General features: G+C 40.4%; 1 protein-coding gene across 5 annotated transcripts in view; it reads right to left on the reverse strand.

Moving 5' to 3' along the window:
- LRP1B (LDL receptor related protein 1B) overlaps positions 1-14,208 on the reverse strand; it is a 588,907-nt gene that overhangs the window by 483,427 nt on the left and 91,272 nt on the right. The gene's annotated exons all lie outside the window — the stretch shown is intronic.

Genomic DNA, 14,208 nt, shown 5'->3' on the forward strand with positions numbered 1-14,208 from the left:
AAGTATTTTGCTGATATTGCACCCTGGGCACTCGCAATGCAAGCTGTGCTATCTCATTTCCAAGATTAAGCAGTTAAATAGTCTTGGCCTGGTTCTCCTTAATAACACTAAGACCACTTTTACAATGATTTGGGCTGAAAGGTTTAGTATTAAGGACAATTGCCCTCTTCCTTTATTAGCCTCCAATGCTGAGCCACTGCATTTAATAAGGAAAATGCCATAGGTTTCAGAAAGAGCGAGATCAGATTTGAACTCATTCTGGCATGGAAACAGTCAGAAATCTCTATTCAGAAGTGTCCAAGCAATGAAGTTCATCTGAATTCCTCATTCATGTCTTAGTGAAGACACAAGTTCAAATTCAGAGCTTCTTTCTGTTGAACGTCAATGCTAAAAACAAGTAAGAATGAAGATCAACTGGAGTCATTTTGGCATCTAAAAAGCTAGTGAACTGCATGTCCTTGTCAGTGCTCCCCAGTGTATACGATAGGAATAGCTGCAAGGACTGGAGAAGCAGTAACTTTTGGAAAGGACTATATCTGCTACAGAAGCATCACATTAAGTAGACCATTTCCAATGAATCCCAAATGCTCATGTTCATTAGCTTTTTGTGAAAGCAGAAAACCATGTAAAATGTGCATTGCACAGCATGGCTTGTATGAGTGCCTCAGACGGTGAAAGAAGTCAAATCTCATCCCCAAATCAAACATCCACAGGAAAAGATACTATCCGAACAAAAGAAAAATTATTCAGTAGGACTGCAGTCAAACAGAACTGGGAAGACTATGATTTCTTTACACAAGAGCACAAAGTACACGTATTTTAAAGTAATATCTAAAGCTAATATCTGCTTTGTAAATCTATCAAACAGAAAATAATTTATTTTGCTATTACTTCAGATAAAGAATAAGTACATGACGAGTCAGAGGACTTTGTTCAGCGTGGAATAGGATATTAAACAGCAAATGTGTCTGTTATACTATTAAATCAAAATCACAACGTGTATATATTAAGTTTTTTGCTGTTTTGTTTTTTGTTTTAACCTCAGTATGAGCATTTATATGAACAAAGATCTCCATAAGTAGAGGACCATGGGAGTTGATGCTGAAGCAAGTGAACATAATCTCCAAGGCTTTGCTTAGAGGTGGAATCCTGGGAGCTCCTGGGACAGGATGAGGCCGAAATGCAGCTGCTCCAAACCCCCTACATCCCTAAGGGTTGTAGCTGAAGGGACCACCATCAAGGGGCCCAGGTGGACCTCCAGCCTGCAGACCCCCATTCCTGAGCACACCACAATACATCACGCAAGACACAGGTAGATGGTGTAAGTGGAGAGCCAAGAAAACCTATTTTATGGCAGTAGGAAAAGCAGATTGCTAGACTGCCTGCTGGGAAGCTTTGTTCTTTGGTAAATGTTATGTATTTCTGCTTCTTACATGCACAAATCAATGTGTCAGACAGCAAGGACTTTATAGCCCTTTGAACCAGTAAAGAGATGGAGTTCACTAAACAGGAGACGACAAAAGTCACAGTTGACTGCAACAATTACTGGCCTTCCCCCTATCTTTCTAAGATGTGCCACTTGTCTCAGTTGGAAGATGTATTTTTTTTTTATTTTTTTTTTTTTTTTTTTGTCTTTTAGGTGAGATGGACCAAAACTAAAGGATTTAAACTGGAATATTCACTTGTATTTTTCCTACTGTAATCACTCCATAAATTTTTCACGTGGTGGCCATTAGGATGTCCTAGGCTGCCATGTGATTATTGCTAGTCCGTTTTGTTCATTTATATAAATGCAAAAAAATGAGCAAAAATATTATCTAACACATGGGGAAGTTATGAACTGTCACTGTTATTGATAACAACAGGAAATGAGATCTATGCCTGTTCCACTTGCTCAGCACTAACGTAGTAGAGTCATAAAGCAACCAGAATGTATAGAGCCTGTGTTATTGAGTGCAAGGCAAGGAAGCAGCTCTGTGCTGAGCCACCCCAATTCCTGCCCACAACTCCTCCATTTTCCAGTTCACCAAAGAACTTGGCCTATGGCACTGTGGTGATATATTTCAGATGTCTGTGACTTTTATAAAGCAGCTCCATGTCTGCTGGGCTGTGGTTTGGTTTTATCACTCCATAGAAAAGGTGACAAAAGTCATTCACTTAATCAAATCTTAGGCCACAGCCAGGATGCTACACTGGCTGGATCATGGCCAAGAACAAATGCTTCTTAAGAAGGTGGACTTTGCAAAAGTCCATTTAAATTTGATTTCAGATAAAACGTAATGCTTTACTGTGGAAATTTCTGGCAAATTTACCTATCAGCCAAGATATATTTAAGCAGTATTTTTGACTGTGCTGACTGCCTGCATGGCCCACTGGCTTTTCCCTCCTAGGATGGCATCCTGCTCATTGCTGCTATGACCTCCCTCTATCTTCAGTAGTACTTCAAGATGGCGCTTTTGGACCAGGAGAGCTGAAGAAAGGTCCTCAGAGCAGCCCCTAAAAGCAGCACTTCCAGGGCCTCAGTACTCTTCTTTCCTCCAGGAGATACAAAAAGAAGAGAACTGAGGAACATTTACTAATTTGTCCTGGAATACTGGCAATACCTGACAACCAACCCAGACTAGGTCTGCAACAGCAGGAGAAAGAAGCTTACCAGATTATGACAGCATTTAACGTTAAGTCCCTTTAAGTCCTCCAGCTTAATCACAGTCTTTCAGCAAACATTCTTGTCACTGAGCATTGCAGAGAAAATCACCTTCCCATGGTCCTTCTAGGCTGGTCACCTCAACAAGACCGTGAAGTTAAGAGGCACACAGTTGTCTTTCCATCAGTAGAGGGGTGACCAGCAGGGACGAGGAGATGATTGTCCCTCTCTACTCTGCTCTTGTGAGGCCCCATCTGGAGTACTGTGTCCAGGTCTGGAGCCCCCAGTACAAGAAAGACAGCTGTTAGAGAGGGTCCAGAGGAGAGCCACAAAGATGATCAGGGGACTGGAGTACCTCCCTTACTAAAGCAGGCTGAGGGAGCTGGGCTTGTTCAGCCTGGAGAAAAGAAGACTGCAGTACTTTCAGTACCTAAAGGGAGCCTACAAACAGGAAGGGAATCAAGTCTTTGAAAGGGTTGATAACAGCAGGACAAGGGGAAATGGTTTCAAGTTGAGGGAGGGAAGATTTAGGTTGGATGCTGGGGGGAAGTTCTTTACTATGAGAGTGGCGAGGTGCTGGAACAGCTGCCCAGAGAGGTTGTGGATGCCCCATCCATCCCTGCAGGTGTTCAAGGCCAGGTTGGATAGGGCCCTGGGCAGCCTGGTCTAGTGTTAAATGGGGAGGCTGGTGGCCCTGCATGTGACTGGGGGGCTGGAGATTCATGATCCTCAAGGTCCCTTCCAACCCAGGCCATTCTGTGATTCTGTGATTCTGTGATTCTGTCTTCTTCTGGAAGAAAATGTCACTGCACAATATATGGAAAACCATGGCAGCAAAGTACAGATCAGATTAAGATCTGATACTGATCATCAGTGCATTTCCATTCTGGCAGGGATTTCTATGAACCTGACCAGTAATCTCTTGATTGCAATATCAGAGCTCCACCTACAATAAAATGAATCCCCACTTTGAAAAAGAAAAGCACAATGTGTGAGTGTGACTTTTATATTAATCCTTGAAAAAATGGATACAGCCTATGCAGCGTTAATAAGGCAATTATCACACAAGCGGCACATTTTTTTTCTGTGATTTCCTAATTAACTTGGCTATCAACTGCTTATTAATAAAGCAGTTTCCTATGCTTTGACTTGCAGCATATTGTAAACAAATTTAAGATGCCATTTCCTGCTTCAGCATTTACATCACACTCTGAATTCACACTTGCATTTGCTTTTCCTATTTGTTGGGTATTTCAGAGAAAACTGTACATCGTAATGGGGAAGAAACACAACAGTAAAACAACAACAAAAAAGGAACCACAAAAGCAGATTGGTGGATTATGTCCTATTAAATTATGCACCCAGGGAATTTTTCTACAGTGTGTGAGATCATGGTAAATAGGATGAACTGCCACCTCCTACATCAGTATTTTATGTGCCTTTCTCCAACAGATGCTACTGTTGGTTTACTAAATAGTGCACTGGTTCTTGTATTAAGTATAGAAAAAAGAGCATTTATTTTCATACAAATTAGATCGTGCATGAAACCACGTTAACTGCAGCATTCAGGGAATGAAGGTTTCAGTCCAGTAAATGAGTCTGTAAACATGATTTCTTCCTGTTGTCAACACCAAGCAGCTTCCAATGCGCTCCTCTGCTTTGCTGCTCCCCCTAAATGCTGCCCTGTGGCTGAATTTTCCAAAGTCAGCAATTTCAATATTCATCCCTTGAAATGACATCGGTTTGGTGGCGTGGCTGCCTGCAACTGAGCACGGCGTGACTTTGATATACACAGTATTATAATGAGTGTGTTGCTGTTGTTTTTTTGAAACCTTTGCACGTTGCTTTCTAACTGGCTGCTTAATGTGAGAAAGCATTTCTGAGTGAAGTTGTGCTGAAGGTTGTGCGAGCATTTAAAGGCTGGGGAGATGATTTCCTGTAGCATATAACCTGCACTGCAACAGCCTAACTAATGAGTCAGAGAGTGCTGAAACCCTCTGGTCCCATAAACATCCACTAATGAGATGAAACAAGATCTAAAGTGCTCAAATGTTGATAAGTACAGAATGCAGCTCACAATGTACTCTTCACAAATTAGTGATGGGTTGCTATGGCTCCTTAATGAAACATTATTATGTTTTAAAACTGAAACCAGACATCTGGGGGCTGTGGGGAGGGGGGGGAGGAAATGAGAGAGAGTGTTTGAGCACCGTTGTCTAGGCTTCCTTTCATTGCCCAGCTGAATTTGCTTACTTGTCCTGAATGAGTGGCTCCATTCCTTCAGCCTCACGATGAAGCTGAGCAGTGTGTGCTGTCTTCCGTTCCCTAGGAAGTGAGAACCTCACCGGTCCCAAACTAAGTATTGAGGATCACTTATTGTAAGCTAAACTCTGATGTGGAAATATTCATTTTCCTTATAAAATACTGTGTCAACCCCTTTCCTTAGCAGCCTCAGTATACATGAGTGTCTATCAATAGAAGGTTGTATATATAAAGTATATATACACATATGCATATATGTGTGTATTTACATACATATACAAAACATAGTTGTGCATATATACAGTTGGGTTCAGCTCCAACTACAGCAAGCCCCAGGACTTGCTACCACCTTGTGCACAGAGACTTGAAACAGTGTCCTGTACACTCTGAGCTATTCAGGAAACTCCTGAATTATAGAGTTATAGAGCAGCATATAAGAAAACAACATGGGCTTCAACAAGTACGCAACAGTCCAGCTGTTAGATCAGAAATGGGAGCCACCTGGGTGGTGAGTAACACAGGCAATGCTGAACAGCCCCCCTCCAAGAACAAATATTGGAAGCATTGCTGTAAAGACATCATTTTACACTTTCTTTTCGGAGGCTGAAGCAGGGAGGAGGCCGACAAGGATTAAGTGAACTGACATTCACTCTCTTGCTCTCTGGGATGCAGGAGTCCACAGCAGGTCCCACATCCCCACTGTGTGTGTGGGCTGCTTGGGGTCCTGATTCCATCTTTTCTGGCAAAAAGCTGGCAAAATATATCAATTTTAATTCAAATACAATTTAACTCCATTCAGAGAATTAATTTAATTCTCCTCTAAGTTTCTCCTGCCTTATCTGTGGCAATATATCCCAACTGAGTCCCTTCCCACCCCTGGGGATGGCATTTGATATTCTGTGTCATCGTCACCTTTCCAGGGTCCCTCTTTTCCAAACTGAGGAGAGTTTTAATATTTCACACTATCTTATTCTGTTGGCAACTCTAGTAATAGCTCTCTAGGGAAAATATTTAAAAATTTAGAATACAGCTGTATAGTTCAAATGCTTGATAGCTATTCCCAGGCTTGGCACTGCTACAAATGACAGCCGAGGGCTCCTATGTGCACTTAATGACTACCAGCCCAAATTGCAGCACTGGGTTCAAATACCTTTGTATCAATCATTCTGGCTGCTGAATCAATTGCACTAATACCTCAGAGCAGAGGCCTGATATACTTCTCATTACAGTCAATGAGATATTTTTCACACTAATTACTGAGTCTGCCCCATAGATGCAAAGCAAGCAGACGGCTCTCCGTAACCCACGTTTTCCTGGATGCCAATTTAGGGACCTCTGGTGAGTTCCTCTGACCTTAAAATCTTGAGTAGGACTTAACCACTGAAACACAACTATAATGCATAACATTTCATTCAAACTATTCAACTGGAATGGGTTCTCAATTCCTGGGCAGCCCCTGGTGATACCGTACAAGAAAAATGGATCAGCATCACCAACAGCAGTGGATCTGATAAGACTTCAACATATAGCTTGTTGGGGGAAAATGCTGCACGAAAACAAGCACTTCAGCATGCAGAGTGGGGAATACATCTTGCCACTCAAACTAATCATCGTAGTAAAAATAATGGGCTAAATTAAAATCAGCTCTACTCTTTCCTAATCATAGTATTTTTCTTTCTCTAATTAGAGTTTAAATCATATAGGGCTACACATGTATTTGTAGTATTTTAAAAGGAGAAAGAAATGGGAAGAAAGTTTAATTACAGCTGTTTTTATGTACATATATATGTTCTAATTATCTTTGAGTCATTCAAATATTGATCTCAACAACGTGATACTGGAAACCCCAGGCTGATACTACAGTTTTGTAATCACCACTCCCAGAGCAATTACTTCGAACTTCTATGAGAAAAAAAATTTAAAAGATGCAAAGTGATTTTGAAATAAACATTTCAGATGATACATTATGTGATTTTTTTTTCATCGCTACACACTCTTCCTGACTTTAATACCAACTTACAGGTCTCAGGACAAGATTTCCAACCAATTTGGTCATCTTCCATTTGGCAAACATGGTGTCTAATGGAGCCTGAAATTAAAGCAGCTTTTTTGGTGATTTTCTATTTTGCAAAACCCATCAGCGATGAAAGACTGTTCTGTTGGTGTGCTGCAGCAGAGCCTGAGAGAATAAAGTTTTCTTCTGCCACTTCCATGAGTACAGAAGTGCTACGCTGTGAGGTCAAAGTCCATGGTGAGGTCAGTAGGATCTACCACTTTAAAAACAGTACCAAAATAAAAAATACATAATAGTACACAGTGCTCTGATGTTGGCTGTGAGGAGAAATTGACACGATTTACCTACTTGCACTGCCTACGTTGAGACAAATGTAAGTGACAAACAGCCACGACATATGCCAAAGGAGTAGGTGTTGCACTTGGAATTATCTCGTTAGGTTAGCAGTGCATATAATTTGAGACTTCTTCAACTTTTATTGAGTGTTTCAGTCAGTCAAATAAACACACTTACAGGTCTGTTAAAGTCTGTCCTCTTCTTAAGAGCACTTGATCTTTTCCTGAATCTCAGAAGCTGTTAGGACATCTAATGTGCTCCAAGAGATGAACAGTTACTCCAATCATTTTTGACTATTTCTTGTCCATTTGGGAAATCACGTTGTATTTAAGTTTGAAGATACTCATGCTGGGTGCTTAATAGTTAGCCTTGCTACAGATTTTTAGTTTTTGCCTCAAAACTGACAGTAACATCTGCACATCTGTATCAGCTACAGCTACAGAGGGTATCTCACTTGGATTTACATCTTAGCAGTAGGAAAAATTACTTTTCTAATTTTTCCATTTGTTTACTCCATGCATCTGTTAAATCAGTGCAAATACTTCATGTTACTGTTTTCTAAACTGCCAATGTCTCCCTTTTTTTCCAGAACCCCGCAGTTTAATGTTGCAAAGGGGCTTGGCTTTGCTGTAGCCATCCCTCATGGAAACATTCAGTCACTGAATTGGCCAGCTGTGCTCTTTCAAACAATAAAAATCTGCTGTGGGGCAATGACAGACTGACATTGTCCAACATTTATGCTCTATTTTTCCTAACATCTACTGTGAGATCACGACCTTGTTGTGGATATTCTTGAGAGAAAAAGATTAGAATTATTAAATTAACATTATATGTAAATACACAGATCAATGTTCCTCTCAGCACATGATTGCCAAACTATTCAATGATTGCTTCTTTTTTTAACTTTTTACTTTACTGTCAACTCTTTACTTTCCTGAAAATTTCATCATAAATGTGTCTGGGGGCAGATCATTAAATGCTGAGCTGTGACATTTCCCTAAAGATATAATTATAAAGCTATGGTAGGAAAAGAGACAATGTTTTCGACCACTTTTCTTCCTTTACTGCTGTGTAGTTCAGTGGCTAATGTGTGTATCGAATTTAATTTAATCACTTCTGTTATTTCTTCCAGTTAGATAGCAGTCATTTCATACAGGCATATTATCACATTATTTAGATGGGACCTTCTACTAGCTCAACTTCATTAAGATGGAGTTAAGAGATTATAAACTCAAAAATAGCACGACTGTCTGAGGTCATGGCAAGAAAGAGCCAATCCAAGAACTTCAAATGACCACGCCAATATGCTCACTCATGGCCAGCTTCTAAAATCCCATTGCTGCTGGAGACCCAGTGCATGCAGGAGGAATCTGCAGAGCCACACAGCAGAGAGTGGAGTCAATCATTCCCCAGGGTTCATTGGTTTCATCGATCCGGTCCCCACTGGCACAGCAGATGAGACACACTGGCTGCGGGGAGACACTGACATTTAAGCCAGCCTCATATTGAATCCCATAAAAAAAAAGCTCTGAAGTTGAGTCACTGCCTGGGAAATTTTGAGAAGTTTCCTTGTTTTTGTATGATTCCTTCCACTGACTCTTTCTGAACTCTTTTTTCTTCTTTCTCCATACTAACCTATAGACATGTGAAAGGACATTCTGAGACACTGTCATCCCTAACAACAGTGTTTAAATTCAAGATCAGTGTATGGGTGACACTGCTGTATTCATTTTAGTTAGGGGCATCACAGTCTGTTTCTAGCTCATAAATACTAGGTTGCTAACTGAGGGATGCTAACCCACCCCGCTTACTTCTAACATTCAATTAATGGAACAAAGGATTACTGATCTTACCCATATGATCTTCCATTATAATTTTCCCACACATTTCCTCAATAATCCATGCTATTGTCTAATTTCACTCCTCAGTTTTCATACGCTGTACAGCTTTCTCAAACCCACAAAGCGCCTCCTGGGTACGCTTGAACCCAGCCAGAGGGCATCCCAAGTTGGATCAGTAAATACTCCATGTGCAATGCCAAGACAGACCTCATCCTTGGCAAAATGAAAGCCTTTTTTCTCTACAAAGGGCAATGTGATCAGCCCTATTCAGCACTGATATCACTGTCCACAACTTCCTTAGGGTAAGATTTGTTCCAGAATTACCTCCTTTTAAAGCTTAACGAAGAATCAGATAGGCTCAGTTCACAGTGAGTCCATATTCATCAGTTTATTGTCACTGTATAGAAGATTCAAGAATCATCTGTGTCTCAGCCACATTCTACCCATCACCTCATGCACTGACTTGGTAAAAATATGTGTGCAAATATCCCTGGAAATGTGAGCTTTGTATGTCAAGTTTATACTCATAGTTGCAGAGTTTGGAAACAACACTGATAAGAAACAAATCCATTTTCATTGTCCAATATGTTGTAACTCAAGTCAGTTGAGTTGCACCCAGCTACAAGAACAAAATTTAGCATCCTGCATTTTGGATGTCAAAGACAGAGATGTTTCCTAGCCATTTAGCTGACTTGCAGGTGGTTACTTTCCAAGGGGCTTAGGTGCTATAGTCAGCACAATTGTTATGACAGTGAGCTGTGGATATCTTCTTCCATAACCTGCCCATCTCCTGCTGGGGAAAAAGTTCAAAAGTTCTTACTGTTAAATTATACCAAAATGTGTCATGTAATATACGTAGTCATAGGAGATTATAAGAACAAGGGACATGTGAACAAGAAAGATAGGAAAAGAATAAGGGCTTATCTACCATAAGTTGTTATTTGACTTAGCATGATTTTAAATTAATCTAGCTAAACTAGTGAAAAGACTTTGTAAATCTTATAAACCAATGTTACTGTGGTTTAAATAAATTAAAAAAAAAAAAAAAAAGATTAAAGTCTTGGACACAAGAACTCGTTACCATGAGAAACAGATTTCTGCACCACAGGCAATCTGTGGTAAAGTAGAATATGTCATATAAACTGAAATAACACTGTCTGCACAGACGCTTGTTTTAATTTATCTGGATCACCTCAGCCCGTATGAAATTGTGACCTCATGTAAAAAGAGATTAGGGGAAGTGAAGCCATGAATGTGCAAGAAAAGAGCATGGAAATTGTTTCAGATAATAGTCCACACACATGCAGGTCATGAGATAAATACTAACGTAACGCACTTCATAACAGCATCACAACCAGAATAACAAAGCTGGAGTATTTCCTTGCTGAAACATGATTTTCTAGCACTTTGCTTGCTTCTACAGAACAATTGGTTTAATTGACTAGTTTCAGTCTTTCTGAACTGCACCTCCTGAACCCAACCTGCAAGAACAATGGCATTTGCAAACTTGGTTGAATAGTGCCAGCTGCATCAAAGATCCCTCAGCCAGCTAAGGACCATGGTTAACCTTGGTGATCTTTTGCACATAGGCTTTCAGCACTCCATTGTCCAGCACATGAAGCTGCCACTTTGCAAAGCACTTCAGGAGATTAGAAGAGGGAATATGAGAAATGAATTGTGCTCTCCAACTCAAGATAGTTGCTTCAAATTAACAATAATCATATTTACTGGGTGGGACGGACAAAAATAATAAAAATGGGTTACGTGTTTGATGATCAAAAGTCTTCTGTAAGTCTTTATAAAGTGCCACTAACATTCTATTAGAATTCTACTAGTAATGGACTTCAGAACAATTGAGCAAGTCAATTCAGAAGAAACTCAATATTCTATGCCTTAAGACTTTTGGATATTTGCTATTTATTTCCATGTAGGTGGAGGTTGGTGACACACTGGAACAGGTTGCCCAATGTTCCATCCCTGGAGGCATTCAAAGCCAGGCTGGATGTGGCTCTGGACAGCCTGGACTGGTGGTTGGCAACCCTGCACACAGCAGGGGGTTGAAACTGGATGATCATTGTGGTCCTTTTCATCCCAGGCCATTCTATGATATGATTCTGTGATATCATTCTATGACTCTTTATACTCTTATTTTTAAATAATACCAATTTACCAAAATCAGCAGCTCAGGAGCCTGCCATATTTTTTGCTTCCTAATTGCACGACAAGCTTGAAGAATTAGAAGCAATTTGCATGACATTATAGGGCAATGCCAACAGCACATTTTCCTAAGCAACCTCTTCCCACCTTTTGCCATAGAGAAATGTGAGTTCTGTGAATCACATCAGAGTAAGGTTTTTCAAAAAAAAGTCTGCAAATAACTTTTCTCACACCCTCCTCGCTACACTTCCAGCCCTGAATCCACTTCTCCAGGGAGTTCAATGTGCCTCCTTTGAATCTAGCACTGACTACAAGATTTTTTAAAAACTAAGGAAGTGGCACAGTGCCACGAAAGCAAGGGCACCGAAAATTAAAAATTACATTCCTAGCATTCTATCACACTGCTGGTTTCTTTCCCCATCTCACGCAGCAGCCTTGTTTTGTCACTGCCCTTTGTGCTCCTGTAAGATGGAAAGGTTTGATACAATAAATCATAGTGCCACTTTTGGTGTAATTGCAGAATTCCAGACTATTTTTTTTTTTTCCTTAATCAAGGTGAAATATGGCACTGCCCTTTCTTTAGTAGGCTCAAGTAAACCCAAACTCCCAGTAAAAATTAATTTTCTTGGCCAAATTGAATCCCCAGATGATCAGGAATTGCTCGTGGCCAAATTGTTTGGCATAAGAAAACAAAGGAAATTGGGTGCAGGGTACAGCAGAGAATGAGACAAAACTGAGCACTGTTGAAGCCCAGCCTGTCATGTTTACTCACAGTAGTATGTATTTTCAAATAAAATCCCAATATACTTCAGGCTAGATTATGAGCATCTCATACTCATACTCAACATGGTTAGTTCAACCATTTTTGAAGTTAATTATGTTATTTCTGAGTCACAGTTCTGTTAAATCCCAGAGGAATTTCACCTTTATGGGATTATAAATGAATTGGTAGAAAGGTTGGGACCAGAACTAAATTCAATTTGTCCTTTAACATCTTCTTAAGTGTTTTATTCTATGAATATTTCACACTAACTTCTCTCTCAGATGAAGAAAAACATTATTTGTGCATGCCAGAAAATAAAGGTCTCGGGGATATGCATCGAGACAAGAAAAGAAAGAAAAAAAATTACAACTACTCAGTGCTGAGGAAAGAGGGAAATTCAGCCCTGCGAGCAGAAAAGCACAGCGTTGCTGCACCTCCAAAGCCCAAGAAGATCAATACTAAGTGGGTAATTAAACCACAGCGGTGTTTAAGAAAGCATGTGTTTTGTAAATACAGCGAGTTTTGTTGCTCGTTTGTATGTCAGTTTTCAAGGCTGGATCTCTGTATTTAAACCTCAAGACGAGAAGCAAGAGGGAAATCAGCTGCCCGATGAATTTCTACAGGTACTGCGAAGTTTAAAGAATATTTCTAATGGCACCAAACAAAGAAATGACTTCAAGGGCAATTGAGTGTTTTTTGCAATGACATAAATATTAGTGAAAGGGTATAGGTGTCAGCATGCTTTAGCCCTCAGCCAGAAAGTGCATGTTGATGTGAAGTCTTTGCACATCTCCTCCAGGACAGGAAGGGCTGTTCCGCACCATGCGGACACTCCAGATCTCCCTCATTTGATCCTGCTTTGATATTTAAATACTACTACAGTATTCTCATTTCACTCTCCTAATAAATACAAAATAAATACGTTTTTATACTTCTTAGAGAGGGGATGTGAACATTTATCAAACATTTTTTGAAAGCTGTTTATATATTTAAGGAATCAGCAATCGCCGTCATCTTTTTAATTAATATTGTGTCGTGGCCTTGATGTTTATAGGCACAGGTTTTTTGCAAGAAAATGTTAATTATGTTCACCAAATACAAGCAGAATACGTAAGAAGCCATTATAAATTAAACATAGTAGTTTGTGCTTTAACGAAATCAGAACAAGTCTGAAATTGTGTTTGGATTCACAGATCAGAAATACGCATTTTGTTCACTACAGCATATCAAAACATAATCAACAGATGGCAGAACACCACTGGGGTTTGTTTCATTGTTGTTGTTTTTTTTTCTTAGAACACATTTATCTACATTAGATTTATAAGACAACAGTGTCAGAGCTCAATAAGATTTTGGGAGCAAATGTGTGCTTTATAAATGTGGCAATTAGAACACATAAGGAAGAAGAAACAGGTTAACCTGTGCACCAAGGGCCTGAAAAAAGGAATTTCTAACAGAGAGATTTGGAGACTCTGGAGTAGAAGGTGGAGAGATGCAGGGTAAGTTGCAATATGAGAGCTCATTGGGATGATTTGCTTTTAAATTGGAAACACTGCAAATGAGCAGAGAAAAAACCCGCAGCCAAGACTAATTAATGTCCACGTTTCCCTCATTCACTGAAATGCAGTACACAGGAAAACAAACTGTGGAAAAACACTCTCTGTGCTGAGGCTAGAACTAGCACTTCTTTACAGTCCTGCCATGAATGAGTCAGCATCCAGTATGTCACAGAATCACAGAATGGCCTGGGTTGAAAAGGACCACAATGCTCATCCAGTCCCAACCCCCTGCTATGTGCAGGGTCGCCAACCAGCAGCCCAGGCTGCCCAGAGCCACATCCAGCCTGGCCCTGAATGCCTGTAGGGATGGGGCATCCACAGCCTCCTTGGGCAACCTGTTCTAGTGCATCACCACCCTCTGTGTGAAAAATTTCCTCCTAATATCTAACCTAATCCTCCCCCATGTTAACCACCCATGTAAACAGCTGTTACTCCTCCTGTTTAGATGTTCCCTTCAAATACTGGAAGGCCACAATGAGGTCTCCCAGGAGCTACATCCATCCCTTCCTCTGTAGACCCCGAGGCTCAGACACACTGCTGGGGTTGGTAATGGTGATTGTGGCATCCTCAGGGCAACTTCTGCCTCTTCTGGTTGACCTGGTTCTGCAGGTCTTAGGCACTGATTTCCACTG

This window comes from Meleagris gallopavo, chromosome 7, assembly GCF_905368555.1.
Source record: "Meleagris gallopavo chromosome 7, MGAL_WU_HG_1.1, whole genome shotgun sequence".
Classification (NCBI taxonomy): domain Eukaryota; kingdom Metazoa; phylum Chordata; class Aves; order Galliformes; family Phasianidae; genus Meleagris; species Meleagris gallopavo.